The following is a 15,014-nucleotide window of genomic DNA, read 5'->3' as shown; positions in this document are numbered from 1 at the left end:
TGTAAAGATGCTTCTATTTCCACAACCATATGTTTTACAAACTTACTATAGTTAAATGTCCAGAAGAAACGGTACTCTTCGTCTCTGAACTTGAGTGCCAGTGGTTACTGCAGGAGACAGAGATCTTTGATCTGAAAAAAATTACATAATGCAATCTACATGACCTCTGGGAGGACAGCCATGCATTTTATTATTTATCCATTATGGAAATCTGTTGAGCTCCTAGTAGGGGCCAGTCATTGTGCTAGGAAGGAAAACGGAAACACAAAACCAGCTGTGCATGACGTACAGTTTGTTTGGCATTAGGGATTCCATGAAAAAAGGAGTGATGTGTTCAGACTAGCTGGAGAAATTCTGCATTAGACAAAATTGAACAGGTTTGGTTTTGTTTTCTCTAACCACAGGACTTCCAGCTGTTAATGGGCTGATGAGCACAGTAAGGTTCGGTGAGAGTAGCCCTTTTGGAAGGAGCGGCTCTCAGTCCTGGTGCTTCTCAGAACCTATATCACACCAGAGTAATATTGGGGGGTAGAGAGAAATTATGTCACTATTTTCATTGATGTTTTGACCAACACTGTAATATTTTCTCTCCTTGGACCGAAATGACTTACTAGGGAGAAAATAAGGGAGAATATGAACACGTTTTATTTAAATCCTATGGATTTAATTTAAAAATCCTGTGGATTTGAGTTAAATAGCTTTTCCCTTAATATGTCAGCAGGAACTCCAGGCAGTCCATTCTTTTTAGTAGGAACTGGTTTAAACCACTATTCACACATCTGTGGCCATTAAAGGAAAAAAAAATACATCAAGCCAGTTAGACCTGAAAGTTGAAGGTAACACAGATTGTTTACCTGGCAAATCCTTGAAAACATATTAGCTGATGATTTTATAACAGAATGGAGAAGGATCTTATGAAAGACCTTTTTTAATCTGAAAAAAAAATAAAGCCATTATATCATATTATCGAACACCCTGTGCTACTGTTGGATGAATGAAGGTGTCTGACGGTAAATATGGAACACACAAGAACTTCAAAGGCAAAGTCAACTTTTTGTGAGCAACAATTTTGTCAAAATTCCTTGGCCCTCTATTTATATGGAAATCAATCCAAGGACCTGTCTTTTCTGAGGATTTTTCCTATCTCTTGCAGTCACCATAAACTCGAGTTAGAAATCAAAAGGAATGCTAAGGAAACACTAATAGCTTGATTTGTACATTTCAAAGCCAACAACTATTTTTCCTTCATTCACCCCTTTGGCAGGATAACTCCTGATATCAGCCCCATTTGAGTTGTGGCTGATCAGCCATATTGCTTATAATACTGGGACATTGGAAGGGATTAACCTTATTCTTGCACTGAGCCTGGTCCAAGACTTAATTTGAAGATTGACCTTTTTGGTTTAATAATTTTGATTCTTCTGGCCATCTTTCTCCCTAAACACACTGAACTTCCACTGAAGTTACTGAAGGCCACAGAGGGGAGAAACACAGCTGGGAGAAATCTGGCTGGATGTTTTTCCCATTGGCTAACGTTGTTATTACTTCCTTTACTAGTGTCTGATTTAAAGGTTGGAAACCAGTTGGTTATATAACGTCTTATGCATACAGTTTCCCAGAATCACCAGCTTTTCTTATAGTTTACATATTTGTACTAATAAAAGAGATAAGACCTGTAGCTTAATAAAACAATACACATAAGGCATTTGGATTAAAAGGTTATGTGGGTTAAAAGTGCCTACCTACTTAGCTAAGAAAACAAGCCAATTTTTTTTTTTTTTTTTTCATTTTTATCCCTTCAAGTGAGGTAAATGCATTTTCCATTTTGAGCCTCTGGTCAATGGTATGTAAGTTGTATTTAGAATCACAGTAATTGTTATATTTTCTTTAATCTATATTTAATCTTATAGTTAAATAGCAAATATATTTTTTTAATGGGACCAAATTCTTACATATAATTAGATGGTATATTTACTTAGCAAACATTTTTTTAGCAAGGAGGTAGGAATCTCAAATTGTTCTTCTCAGGATTTGTACTATAAACCCAACTCTACATCATATAATAGCTAAGAATAGGAATGATCATTGAGCAAATTATTCCTTTTCTAAGATTCTTACACCCTCTCCTCAAACTATCCCAGTATTTACTCTCAATTTAATTTTAAGAAGAAAGAAAGAAAATTTGTGATTTTCACGGCCTTCAAATGAGGAAGCTGCCCTCACAAAGGCATCTGGTTTTCTTGGATCAAAACTAAACCATGAACTGTAAGCTGGAAAGTAAATTTGGGAAAGTTTGTATATTAAAGGCATTTCATGTAGCAAAGTATGATATAAAAATAGTTACATCTTTCAACTTTTAAGTTCTCAAATGTTTAGCAATAAAAACATCAGCTTATCCCTATTTGAGAAAAGAAATTTAAACCATGAAAGATTCCATTTCCGTACAAAACACGACACATCTAATTTAAGGCTAGGAGAAATGCTTACATCTAGAAACAGGACTTTAGAGTCCAAGCCCCCAAACAGATTTCAGAGAAGTCTCCTTGCTTTTGATTAGTAACAAAGTAAACCAATTTTTCTGTTCTGGTGAGACCAGGCAGACCTTCAACTTCTAACCTCATCTGCCCCCAGTTTAGCCTCTCCTGCTTTAACCACATCTAGGCCCACATCCTCCCTAAATCCAAACCCCACGCAGGTCACGAAAAGAGTTCCACCAGATCAGCCCCCACCTTTGACCTCTGAAGTCTCATAACTGCGACCTACAATGAGGGGACAGACTGTCAGAGGTTTGTAGCACCTGCATGTCTTTCAGGACCAGCCAATTGCAAAAGGATCTAAATGACAAGTGTCTTTGAGTGCCCCTGGCTGAAAGCGGAGGAGTATTTCTGTGGCTGGATATCTTCTGTAACACAGCTTGACTCTGACATGGTACAAAGCCATGTGACAGTTGTGGATGAGAACTTGTTGCCTCGCTCTCTGCAGGAAAATACTAGATTTCTAAACATAGCACCATGTTAGTTTCCTTTCAGGAGGACAGTCAAAACAATATATAATCCAATGACCTCCACCTTTCAAAAGGTAGAGTCTTGTACCAGGGAGCACAGAGGTGGGAACATGAAAAAACAAAAAGGCTACCATACTCAAAAAAGTGCCATACCACACTCCTTGCCTGTAATTCTAACAATAACTTGCTATGTTTTAAGGCACTGAAGTCACACAGTTGCCATTCCAGAATGAATGCCGTGTCTTTCTCAGACTGGCAGACGCTGGACATTCATGCCCACACTGTGTTCTGTCATCACTCCATAGATCACCACGACTTGACTTCCTCTCATACGATATCCTTTAGTAAAGCCTTTTGACTGGCATTATTTAATTTTTTTAAAAAGGTGCAATTTACCCTTAAGTATTGGAGCTCTGTGTCATTTTAGCTGATACTTGATGGGAAATAAAAGATCAGAATACTGGCTTGAAGCAATATTTTTTTAAACAAAATTAATGGATATTAAACTACCAATAGTTTACATGTTATAATTTAAAAGTAAGAAAAGATCTTATTTTAAGGGAAAGGAGGATTATATTATATGCTCATTAGTTAGTCACTAATTGACGATTCCCTTTTATTCTGATTTAATATTTTCTTAAAAGTTTTTTTTTTTTTTTTAAGGGACAAGTCTAAATGTTGTAGTATCGGGTTTTCTATCAAATTACAGTTTCCTTTTGTTTTTGTTTTTCTTACAAATTTTTCATTTAGAGTCAGGTGTATTTTTGAAGCCACCAGGAGGTTCAAATGGCTTTTAAAACACTTGGCCAACAAGGTGAAAATATGTACTTCGAGATAGTGGATCTCCCTTTGTTCTTGAAATACCCTATTTCAATTGGAAATATTTCCTCCAAATGTCTGTCTATCTCTCTCATTTCTTTCTCTAGGTTTCATAGTCATTTCCTCAAGGATCTTTGGAAGCAAATTTATGCCCTTTACTTGGGTCGGCCCAGGGACTAGAGTCATGCCTGCTTGCACTGTGCCTGCATTTCAAGACATCAGAATAAATGGCAACCATAAAGAGCTAGTGAGGGGGCCCCTGGATGGCTCAGTGGGTTAAAGCCTCTGCCTTCGGCTCAGGTCATGATCCCAGGGTCCTGGCTGGGATTGAGCCCCGCATTGGGCTCTCTGCTCAGTGGGGAGCCTGCTTCCCTCCTCCCTCTCTGCCTGCCTCTCTGCCTACTTGTGATCTCTGTCTGTCAATAAATAAAATCTTAAAAAAAAAATAAAAGTAAAGAGCTAGTGAGTAAGATTAGTAATTAACTGATATATATATATATACTTTTTTTTTCTAGTGACATAGGCTGGTCTGTTCACCAGGGGTGAAATGCTCCCTTTGGTAAAACAAGATTGTTTCTCTTCACCCTTGTGGGATGGTGCATAGCTCTTTTTTAGAGCATATTTACACGTACTTCATCTATCAGGAGAACCTATTTATGTCATCTTTTTTACCTGAAAGCCGAAAGAGCAATTCCCAAAATATGTGTCACGTTGCACATAGGATTTAAACTCTAAGTTTCGAATATATCCCCTGTACAAGGTGGTGGTTTTTTTTTTCTTTTTCCCCAGCTCTTGAAGCCAGCTATTATCAGATCATACTGCATAACTCGTATTCAGTGTTCTCCCTAGGGTAGTGGTAATGCTAGTTTAAATTTTGTTTGTCCATTATTGCTGAGCACTTAGCTGGAGAAGGGAATGAAGGATGGCAGGAGTTCTGTAAAATGATATGAGCACAGAGGAAGCTGGGTTGCCTTCAACAACACACATTTTAAACTGTTTACTTGAAAGAAAAACAAAACAAAACTGCGGTAGCACTACGCCCTTTATCTGATGTAGGGTCCTGGAAAGCGGTGCGGTGAGAAGTGCCGTGAACTCGCGCACTGATGCACGTTGCACTGGTCTTTAATGTTCTCTGTGGACTGCTTCCTGGCAGTCTGGATCTGGGTGGAAAGTGGCCTCCTTTCAGATATTTTTTCAGTCTGAGTGCCCTGTGCTTGTCTGTCATTTTGGATTTCCATTTTATTTATGCTATCATTAAGCCCACCATGAGTGAAGATACAGGCTTGATTTACGGCTTTGCATTTTGAAAACTTCCCATCATTCTGAACCTCAAGCTGTCAGTTACCAGAAGTCAGGCAGTCATGGCAGTAAAGCTATCTGATATGGTGGCTTTGGAGAGGTTGGGCTGTGTAGAAGAAGTTTGGAGAAACCTAGGGAGTTTTGCCCTTTTTTTTTTTTTTTAACTTTATTCTGAGTTGAATAAAATAGATGCACCGGTTCTAATGAGGCACTTCCTGCCCAGAGTCACTGGCAGAGCAGCCTCCTCCCAACAGCTGCAAGCTTGAGAGACCTCATGCTGCTGGCCAAGGCTCATTCTGTGCTTTGACTAAGACCACAGCCAATAAAGCCAATGTGTACCGTGGAAAGAGTTTCCCATTTTTTCCATTGGAGAAGTCTTTTGTGAGGTTAGGTTGACTGTTGCAAATTAGCAGTGGTAGTCATTGCTCATTTTTTAATTTTAACTGCATGTAAACTTACTGATTAGATTCCACTGAGAACAAATCCTAATTTTCTGTAAGGTACATATCCTTTTGTCCAGTATTCTTTAAACTCCCGGTTCTCAAAATGTGGTTCCCAAACCAGCAGCAGTAGCAGCACCTGAGAGCTGGTTAACTACAAATTCTCAGGTCACCCCTAAATCTACTGATTCAGAAACTCTGGGGGCAGGACCAGCAATGTGTTATAAAAAGTCTTCCAGGGGCTTCTGATGAATGCTCAAGTTCAAGAGCCATGCCTTAAAGATTCATTTGATTATAGCTGTCTTTGAGCTTTAGTTCCTATCCCCGAACAAAACGAGAATGTGGTTTCCTTTCCACCGGAGGTACAAGGGTACCCTTTTAAAATTTGGTTTCCAGTATTATATATCCTCCCAGATGTCCAAGCTATGACTCCAGTCCCCTTGGTCACCCAGGTGGAAGACTTAAAAAGCAGCTTCCAAAGATGCTTGATTTACCTCTCAAGGTTACTTCCCCACCAGCTCTGCCTGGCTTATTTCAATTAACCAGAACTCTTCCCCATTTATCAGGATCATCAGGACCTGTAGGTGTACTCCTCTGTCTGGTTTGGAGTGTATAATAGGTATTTTATTATCAAAATGATATGAACTTCTTTAGGACTGAGTTCCGGTCCTGTTTTTCCTTCCTCCCACATGCTTGGAAGCAGCCAGATTTGGGACATTGGTTCTGTGTGATCATTTCACATGTAGTTTCATTTTTTTCTGTTTGTAACAGCAGCCCACAGTCATCCACACTCTGCTTTGGAGTAACATCTCCAGACTCTGACATTGTCGGCTTAAAAAAGATTTTGGTTTGATGACCACTGAACAGTTAAGTTGCACCCAACTTTCCCTCACTGTCTCCAACTGCGATCAGGGATTTATGGCATCATTCTGTCTCTTTGTCCTTGGAAGAATGATGATTAATGGCCATATATAATTTGTCTTGGCCTTTTATCTTACATGTTGTACCTCTCCCCCCATTACTTATGATTGATACTTCGAAATGTTTGTTTGAAATTAAGTTGTTTTCCCTTCTCATTTGTTTAGGAATGGACTAAATCGAAATCTACACAGAATTCCAATTCTAAAGAATCTTAACTCAATCATTTCAAGAACTTCTCTCAATTTCTGAACAGTTGATTTAAATATTACACTATGTCACACATTAAAGAAAGTGTGTTTCCTAGAAAGGTGCTTATTTATTGAGCAAATGCAGTAATGAGATAGGCTCCAGAGTCTTTGCTAAGCCCCTGTCCCAGCCAATTGCAGCCAATTACAGCAATTAAAATGTACAATTCTTACATAAATAGCAATATCAAGTAAATTGAGCAAAAAACTTATCCCTTCAAACTGTTTTTAAAATAACCTCAGTTATTTAATGGTTTGGGATTTGTACCAACTAGTTATATAAAAATTTAGAAACAAAAAACAAAAAACAAAAGCCTACATAAGTATACAAATGTAGTTTATGACACCTTTTATGATCTGCTATAGGAAAAATTTCCACTGTCGAACAAGGACTATGCCAACAACATACTTATATTCATAAGTTACTTTGCACTGGTGGCCTTCCATCCAAGAAGCTGTTTCCATTCATTCAAATGTCTATCCCAAGGTCTTATTTATGTATATTAGCAGTCTTAACCTTGTAATTTTTTTTTTAAGATTTTATTTATTTGTCAGAGAGAGAGAGTACACACAAGCAGGCAGAGAGTCAGGCAGAGAGAGAGGAGGAAGCAGGCTCCCTGCCGAGCAAGGAGCCCGATGCGGGACTCGATCCCAGGACCCCAGGATCATGACCTGAGCAGAAGGCAGCGGCTTAACCAACTGAGCCACAGGCGTCCCTTAACCTTGTAATTTTTAAGAATTTAAATATAATTCCTTTATTTGGTACACTGATAGATTAGCTGAATGTATATGTTTAAATATATAAATACTTCATAATTCCTAGTTACCAATTATAATAGTTATATAATACCATTTGAAATTAATGACAACTAAACTTACATACTAACCCAACCTTGCATATGCTGAACTTTATTACCCATCAGCATTTTGCTGTTTATTACTCTTCTCAGAAGAGGGAATGAAACTGAACTTTTAAAAAAGTAGGTAAAATGTTATATGTATTTATTTATTTATTTATTTATTTAATTTTGTTTATTTATTTGACAGACAGAGATCACAAGTAGGCAGAGAGGCAGGCAGAGAGAGAGGAGGAAGCAGGCTCCCCACTGAGCAGGGAGCCCGATGCAGGGCTCTATCCCAGGACCCCGGGATCGCGAAGGCAGAGGCTTTAATCCACTGAGCCACCCAGGTACCCCTGTTATATGTATTTGGATGATATCAAATAATACAGGAAGACAGCCAAGACCCTTAACAGTACCCTTCATTACTTTTGAGTGTAGGCACTAATGATGAAGGATGAGTTTGGACAGAGCCATACAATCCCAGAATGATCCTTCTTGTTTTAATATTTTGCTTTTGGGCAATCTTTACTTTCCAGAAACAAGGATCTTGTGTATATGTAAAAATTTACCACTTGTTGGGTGCTACGTGAAGATGAAATCAGATTCTCAAAGCCGTTACTGAAGATGGGCTGAGCTTCTCATAGACAGATCTCATGTGAGAACAATCCCATTCTGGAGCCACTGAGATCCAGATGTCCAACTGAACGGCTGCCATCCTCTGTCTCCAGTAACCTCGAGATCACTGCTTTTGAGCTGTGAGCATGTGTTATGCATTTCTTATCCTGACGCCCATGATTGAGGTCAGATGTTCTCTACCCTTAATTTTACCCTTTGGAACTCTTTATATTTTTCAGTGGGATGTACAGTCGCAGACACTGGTACCACAGAGCAGCTAGAGAAAAACTTTCCCATGATACAAGTAGATATTCAGCCTAAATTTTCATTACCCTTAAATATTTAGTGTTTACTGCTCTTCTCAGAGAGTGATTACAAGTGAACTGTAAACAAAATCGTAACATACAGGTAAAGTTATATCTTCCAGAGTCTCTAACGACTTCCCTGCCCTCTCCCTGACCCCGAGTTATAGGTTGAAAGAGTGGATGCAAAAGGAATCTTGTTTTGTCCTTCTGCATGTGCAGTCAACACAACTGAAATTTACCAACTTTCCTAACATTACCTTAACTGAAACTCAAAGTGGCAGCTACCTGAATGAAATCCATGCTATTTTGATACTCATCTCAAAACCACAACTTTATACAAATGTTTGATCGATTTTACAAAAGCAACATTGTCTTCTACCAAGAGAATAATTACTTACCTTTTGCTGGTGCCAGAAGGAGAGTGAATTCCCAAGTTACCCACCATTTGCGGGAAGAGCCATTTGGAAATGTTTGGAATCCAGGTAGGATCTGGGAAGGTCAGACCAAAGTAAGTCACCAATTTAATATTGGCAGTTCATTTTTCTAATTATTAGCCAAAGGTTTGTCTAGAATACAAAAAAACAAATGTATGTGGTTGGATTCAAGATTTAGTTTTATGTTATTTTGATATTATCATAGATTGAACATCTTCTTGATTCTTTAAATCAGTATGGATCCAGAATAAGTCTTTGAAAGCTATATAGAAAATGGTCTGACCAACCAGTGATATGAGAAAGCATCTTTATTTTAGGTAGTATTTATAAGTGCTATCAATATAATTATATTTCTGAATTGCAAGATGCCTTACTAGATAGTAAGCTCTTTGGAAAAATGCACTGTGTTTTGCTTACCACAGGAGCTAACATAGTGTAAGGGTTCAAAATGTATTCACTAACTGAACTAACCACACCACACTCTCCATCATCTCTCTACACTAAGCAAAAGGTGTTTATTAACATCTTGATAGCCAGATTTGCAATGTCTTTCAGCACTTAACAGACCAGTTGCCTGATTGTATTCATGAAAATTCAAATCGCAGTGTTGTTCTTGGAATTTCTGCCCAAGGGTTTCAACCCTGCCTTCAGTGCTTTGAATGGCATGAAAACCACACCGATCAGATAACATCTGTATGTCACCAATATTAGTGACCGATTCACTGAGCATGAAATGTGCTGATTTTCCATAATGGATATCAGTAAAGTATCTGTGTTATCATTGCGTGCACCATCTCCCTTGTATTTGTGTAAGTATACTGTTGAGGACTGAGTATGTGTTGGCCATCATATTTGTGGATTTTTATAGAGATTCCTGTCATCACCACATAGTTCACCAGGACTTTTCCACCAGATGGTTTATAAGGAACAAAAATCCCTAAGATTGTGATGTTGGTCCCTTAAATCCCAAATTGATTTTATAACATAGAATTTTATGGAAATGGACCCATATGATGAATGAACATCAGTTTCTCCATCATTGTTGACTTCCAATATCATCTTCAGGAAGTGGGGCTTTACTCCCTATACTATATGGCAAGGAAATCTTTGCTGGACCTTATAGGTCTGACAATATCCAGCTAACTTGTGACTTATTGTGGTTTCCCTTCCTATTCAGTCCCACCAGCATTCCTTTATTTCTGGACGTTTGGCTTGAAAAACTTGCTTAGTTCGTATGCCAGTTTCTTGTCAGTTGGCAATTTATTTGCTGACTTGGGCTAAATGTCTGCTATAAAAATCACTTAGAATTGTGTACTTCCCTCCTTCTTTGTCTTTACCTTTACTCTGTAACATCCTTCCTTTCCACATTGCCATCGCAACCCTTTCTACCAAAATGATGTTTGGCACATTTTGAAGATTAGGTAGAAAAGTTTGAGATTCCCAAGATCTAGCATCTTTAGCTGTTCTGTTTATAATAATGCAATATTTCTGGGGAGCCTGGATGGTTCAGTCAGTTAAGCATCTGCCTTCAGCTCAGGTCATGATCTCGCTCCTAGGATCAAGTCAGAGTTGGGTTCCCTGCTCATTAGGGAGTCTGCTTCCCCCTCTCTCTTTACCTCTCCCCCCTGCTTGTGCTCTCTCCCTCTCTCTCTCTCAAATAAATAAAATCTTTTATAAAAATAATGCAGTATTTCTGAAGCAGTAGATAATATGCTTTTTCACATTATAACTGTCTTTTATAACTCACATTAATAAAGCTTCCTAGGTTCCATGATATAGGATCGTACTATGGTATAGCTAGATGGTACAGCTTTTTCTTTCTTTCCTTTTTTCTTTCTTTCTTTCTTTCTTTCTTTCTTTCTTTCTTTCTTTCTTTCTTTCTTTCTTTCTTTCTTTCTTCTTTCTTTTCTTTCTTTCTTTCTCTTTCTTTTTTTTTTTAAGTATATGTACCATCATACTACCTCAAGCTTGGCAGCCAGATAAGAAATACTGCTATTAATGATAAATTTCTGGTGCATGCACAATGAAAGAAATTGTAAGCCTTTGGACTTCATATTACTGATGTTGATATAACTAAGAAAGTGCATATTATGTGGCCTGGTTCTAAACACCACAAACATTGGAATAGTCAAGAGCCATCGCCTTCTACCTCCACAGAAGGCCATCAGTGGTAGCTGACATAATCTCAGTGATTCTTGTCCTGGAGCCATCTACTATACTGAACACAGGAAAGCACAATCAATGACTATCAAAAACCCAGCTCACTAATAAGTGCTACAAAATATGAAAGGAGAGTAGGAGTCCTGCTGTTATTGTTATTTGATACTCTAAATATTTGTTGAATGAATGTAATCTAACAAAAAAAAAGTTAAAAATCCCTTTAATTCCTCTCTGCATGAAGAAAAGCACCACCTTCTTTTTAAAAGGCTGTTTCCCCCCCTCCCCAGACACTGTGTAGATTTTGTTCTCATCGGACACCATATAGCAATACCAGAATTTTGGCCAAGTTTTAAAAATAGAAGTTCCTAGAGATAAATTCTATTTTCCACCGGAAAATATTATTATTTGTTAAATCTTCCCAAAGAACTGTAAGAATCCCCTTAATATTCTTTTTAGGTTTAGATGCTAAAGTAGAAATTGGAATATTTAAAATGAACCAGAATGTACATGCATCTAAACGGATGGATTTAAAACTGGGGTGTCCCGGTTGGCTCTGCTACATGCCGTGAGGGTGGGAGTCTTGGGTCCAGGAGAAGCCTGGCTGCTTCTGCTGCTAACTGCCTGTGTGACACTGAACCTCTCATTTCACCTTGGAAGTCTTAGCTGTTGACTGAGGAAGTTGAGCTAAATGGTCTTCTAAGTGACTTTCCATCTCTGACCATGTTTGAGTCTACAGTTGAAATGTACAATGGCTTTGTTCACAGGATTAAAAGTGGATTGTATGTGGTTTGACTATCTACCTCAAGGCTGATTCTAAGATAGATCAAACCACCTTTGCATTATAAACCTTGTTCATCAATGATCTATTCATAATGACCCCTTCATAAAATCACTTCCCTTGCATAACCTATCTTGGTCCTTTTCTCATGTTATGTTTTGTGCTAAAAAGTGGTGTAGAATTAGAATCCTACCTCCACCATGACCTTACTAACTGTGTGATTTGGAGTAATTTACTGAACAGTTCTGAGCTCATTGACCTCATCTGCACAATACAACTTACTGCATTTACTTTACAAGAGCTGTTAAGACTTGTAAGTAATGGCACATGAAAAGTGCCAAGCTCAGAACATGATGTGTGGTGGTTCCCTGTACATGTTTCTTTCTTTATTATCTAGGCCTGAGCCCCTTCATCCATATAAATTGACTTTGAACCCTGTGATGCTTGTCTCCATTGGTTAGCAGCAATGGATTACCCCAAATATAGAACAGTGACAAAGCTAATTGTACTCTAGATAATATATTTATTCTGTTAGATGGTATTAATTCATCAACTATTTGCCAAGTCCCAAATTTTATATATATATGTATATAAAAATACATTATATACATGTTTTTAAATATATATTTTATATATATTATGTATACAGTATACAGTATACATATATATACACATACATGACACAGTTGACCCTTGAACAACACAACTTTGAACACACAGATCTACTTACCTTGGATTTTTAAAACAAATATAGTACGGTACTATAAATGTATTTTTTTCTTCTTTATGATTTTCTTAATAACATTTTCTTTCTTCCAGCTTACCTTACTGTAAGAATACACTAAGAATATTTTTAATAAATTATGTAACATACAAAATATGTGTTAATTGACTATTCATATTATCAGGCTTATGGCCAACAGTAGGCTATTAGTATTTGAGTTTTGGAGACGTCAATAGTTACATGAAGATTTTTGACTGAGTTTAAGGTCAGGGCCCTGAACCCCCATGTTGTTCCAAGGTCAACTGTTGTTCAGAGTTCAAAATACTCTATTGCTACAAGCATGTCTTCAAATCTTCATGTTTGAGAAACAGACGTAGATACTTCATCTGTAACAGACTGTGTACCACATGGCAACACTATTCTGAAGCACTTTGCATATTTCAACTTATTGAATCCTCACAACAACTTGTACCTCAAACCAGGAAATTGAGGCACAGAGAGGTAGAGTAACTGACTCAAGGCTGAGTATGGAGCCTGCATGTAAATGCAGAGAGCCGCTCCAGAGTTCACGCGCTCTGTCACTCAGTCACATATGCAAATAGCCATTTAAAAATCATTTTAAAGATTAAGTAGCACCAAGGAGTTTCCTTCAGCAAGACTTTTGAACAGCGTTTCTAGGAGAGGAAGGACAGGCAATTGCTGTCAACCCCACTGCATTGCTTAAATCTTATTGAGATTTGATGCGTGAGGCTTTGATACACACTTCTTGCAACCCATGAGGCAGGGCCAGGCACGGGGAGAATAGGCGGGCAGGGGTAGAGCCAGAGGACTGGATGCACACCATTTTCTGTCTTCACCCTCAGCCAAAGGTCAAGGAAGTCATTTTTTTTTTTAACTTAAATACTTTTCTGCCCTAATAAATACAAAGTATTCTTTAAAAAAGAGCCTCTGCTAGTAAAAGTGGCTTTTGGTTCGGCATGATGAACTCAAAAAAAAAAAAAAAAATCAACAGAAAATAAACCCAGAGTGGGTGTCATAAGAAGCTGAGGGGAAGCATGAAGAGAGGGCGGTAAGCATGGGAGCTTTTCCTTTGACTGTCCTGTTAAAATCTGTGAGTGGAAGTTGGGGGTGGATTTCATGAGTAAATATGAAATTTTGCCACCAAATTCTTTCCTCCAGAGCTAATATTCTCATGGGATATTAATATTAATACAAGGAAAAAGGCGCTGGGTGAAGAAAACTATTTTTCCCTTCAGGGCAGACTCGTCTCAGGAAGACAGTGAAGTTTGAGTTTCAGAAAGTGCTAGTAGAATACGAGGCATTTTATCATTAACAGACAGGAAAACAGGCTACAACCCATTGGATTCTCTTTGGAAAGTGGAGAAAAGAAGCCTGGTAATATTAGCCTCATCAAGTACCCTTTTCTCTACATAAAACCCGGCTTTTCATGGTGTGTAGGACTTTTGACCTCAGTCATTATTCTGGACTAAATTAATGTCATCAAAATAGAAATCTGTGGCATATATGAGTAATGTGAGGGCACCATGCTTTAGAGACATAGATAACAGAGTGGGTGTGTGTGGAGGGGTGCATTTCCATTTTATAATTTCATCAGTTCATCATTTTGAATTAATCCTTTTATGATTTCCCTGAATCATTCTTTTGAAGCATTCTAAAGAGCCAGAAAAAAAAAAAAAATGAAAGCTTTTCTCAAGCAACTGACTTAATGGATAGCTAAATGTCCAGTTTCAAAGCTGTTACTTATAAAAGGCCAAAAAAATGTTAATATGGGGCCATATAACTAACATAATTTTTCCAAGGTGGGAAAGGCAATAAATTACAAAATACTATATAAATGGAATATATGGTCTTTAATAAGAGCGGCTGCTATTTCACTAAGGTGTGCAATATTTTAAGTCTTGGTTTTCTGTTTTGGAAGTGTGTTAATTAGTTCAATTGTTTTATTTAACTTACTTTCATTCTCCATGTGTTTGTGATTCTTAATTTGTAATGTGTTTTTTATAAACTGCTCTTACATGATGGGAATGCCACAATGTCCCTTAGGTCTTTTTATGCTTCAAAAACAAGAAATAATAAACATTAAAATGTGAAATCCTAGGCATGCTCACAGACACTTGTTACGTCCTTGACTGGATTCTTCGGCTATGTGTGCCCATAATAATGGTTTGCATGTGGGCAGTTATCTGATCACTTATTGTGGAACTATTTGTTGAGCTGGACTTAAATTTCAATTATCCTGGATGCAAATGAGCACTTTGAAACATAGAAACAGCCCCCCAAATGCAGAATGTCCTTTGGGAGATTTTAAGCCAGGACATATAATCAATTTTAAAATAAACTTACTTTTATACTAAGAGTTGCCATGTATTGGGAAATAAATAACAGAAAGCTGATACCCTCAGGTATA

The 15,014-nt window shown here is 37.8% G+C and overlaps 1 long non-coding RNA gene across 1 annotated transcript; it reads right to left on the bottom strand.

Moving 5' to 3' along the window:
- Positions 1-4: 4 nt before the first annotated feature.
- On the bottom strand, positions 5-13,140 carry LOC116879917. The gene is made up of 3 exons (XR_004385128.1): positions 13,102-13,140; positions 8,889-8,979; positions 5-131 (listed from the first exon to the last, which is right to left on the bottom strand). It is a non-coding gene; the product is annotated as an uncharacterized LOC116879917 (long non-coding RNA).
- Positions 13,141-15,014: the final 1,874 nt, after the last annotated feature.

The sequence above is a fragment of the Lontra canadensis genome, unplaced genomic scaffold, assembly GCF_010015895.1.
Source record: "Lontra canadensis isolate GAN:19392208 unplaced genomic scaffold, GSC_riverotter_1.0 scaffold64, whole genome shotgun sequence".
NCBI classification, from domain to species: domain Eukaryota; kingdom Metazoa; phylum Chordata; class Mammalia; order Carnivora; family Mustelidae; genus Lontra; species Lontra canadensis.
Note: the sequence above shows the minus strand (reverse complement) of the source record. Positions and strands in the feature narration are given on the sequence as shown.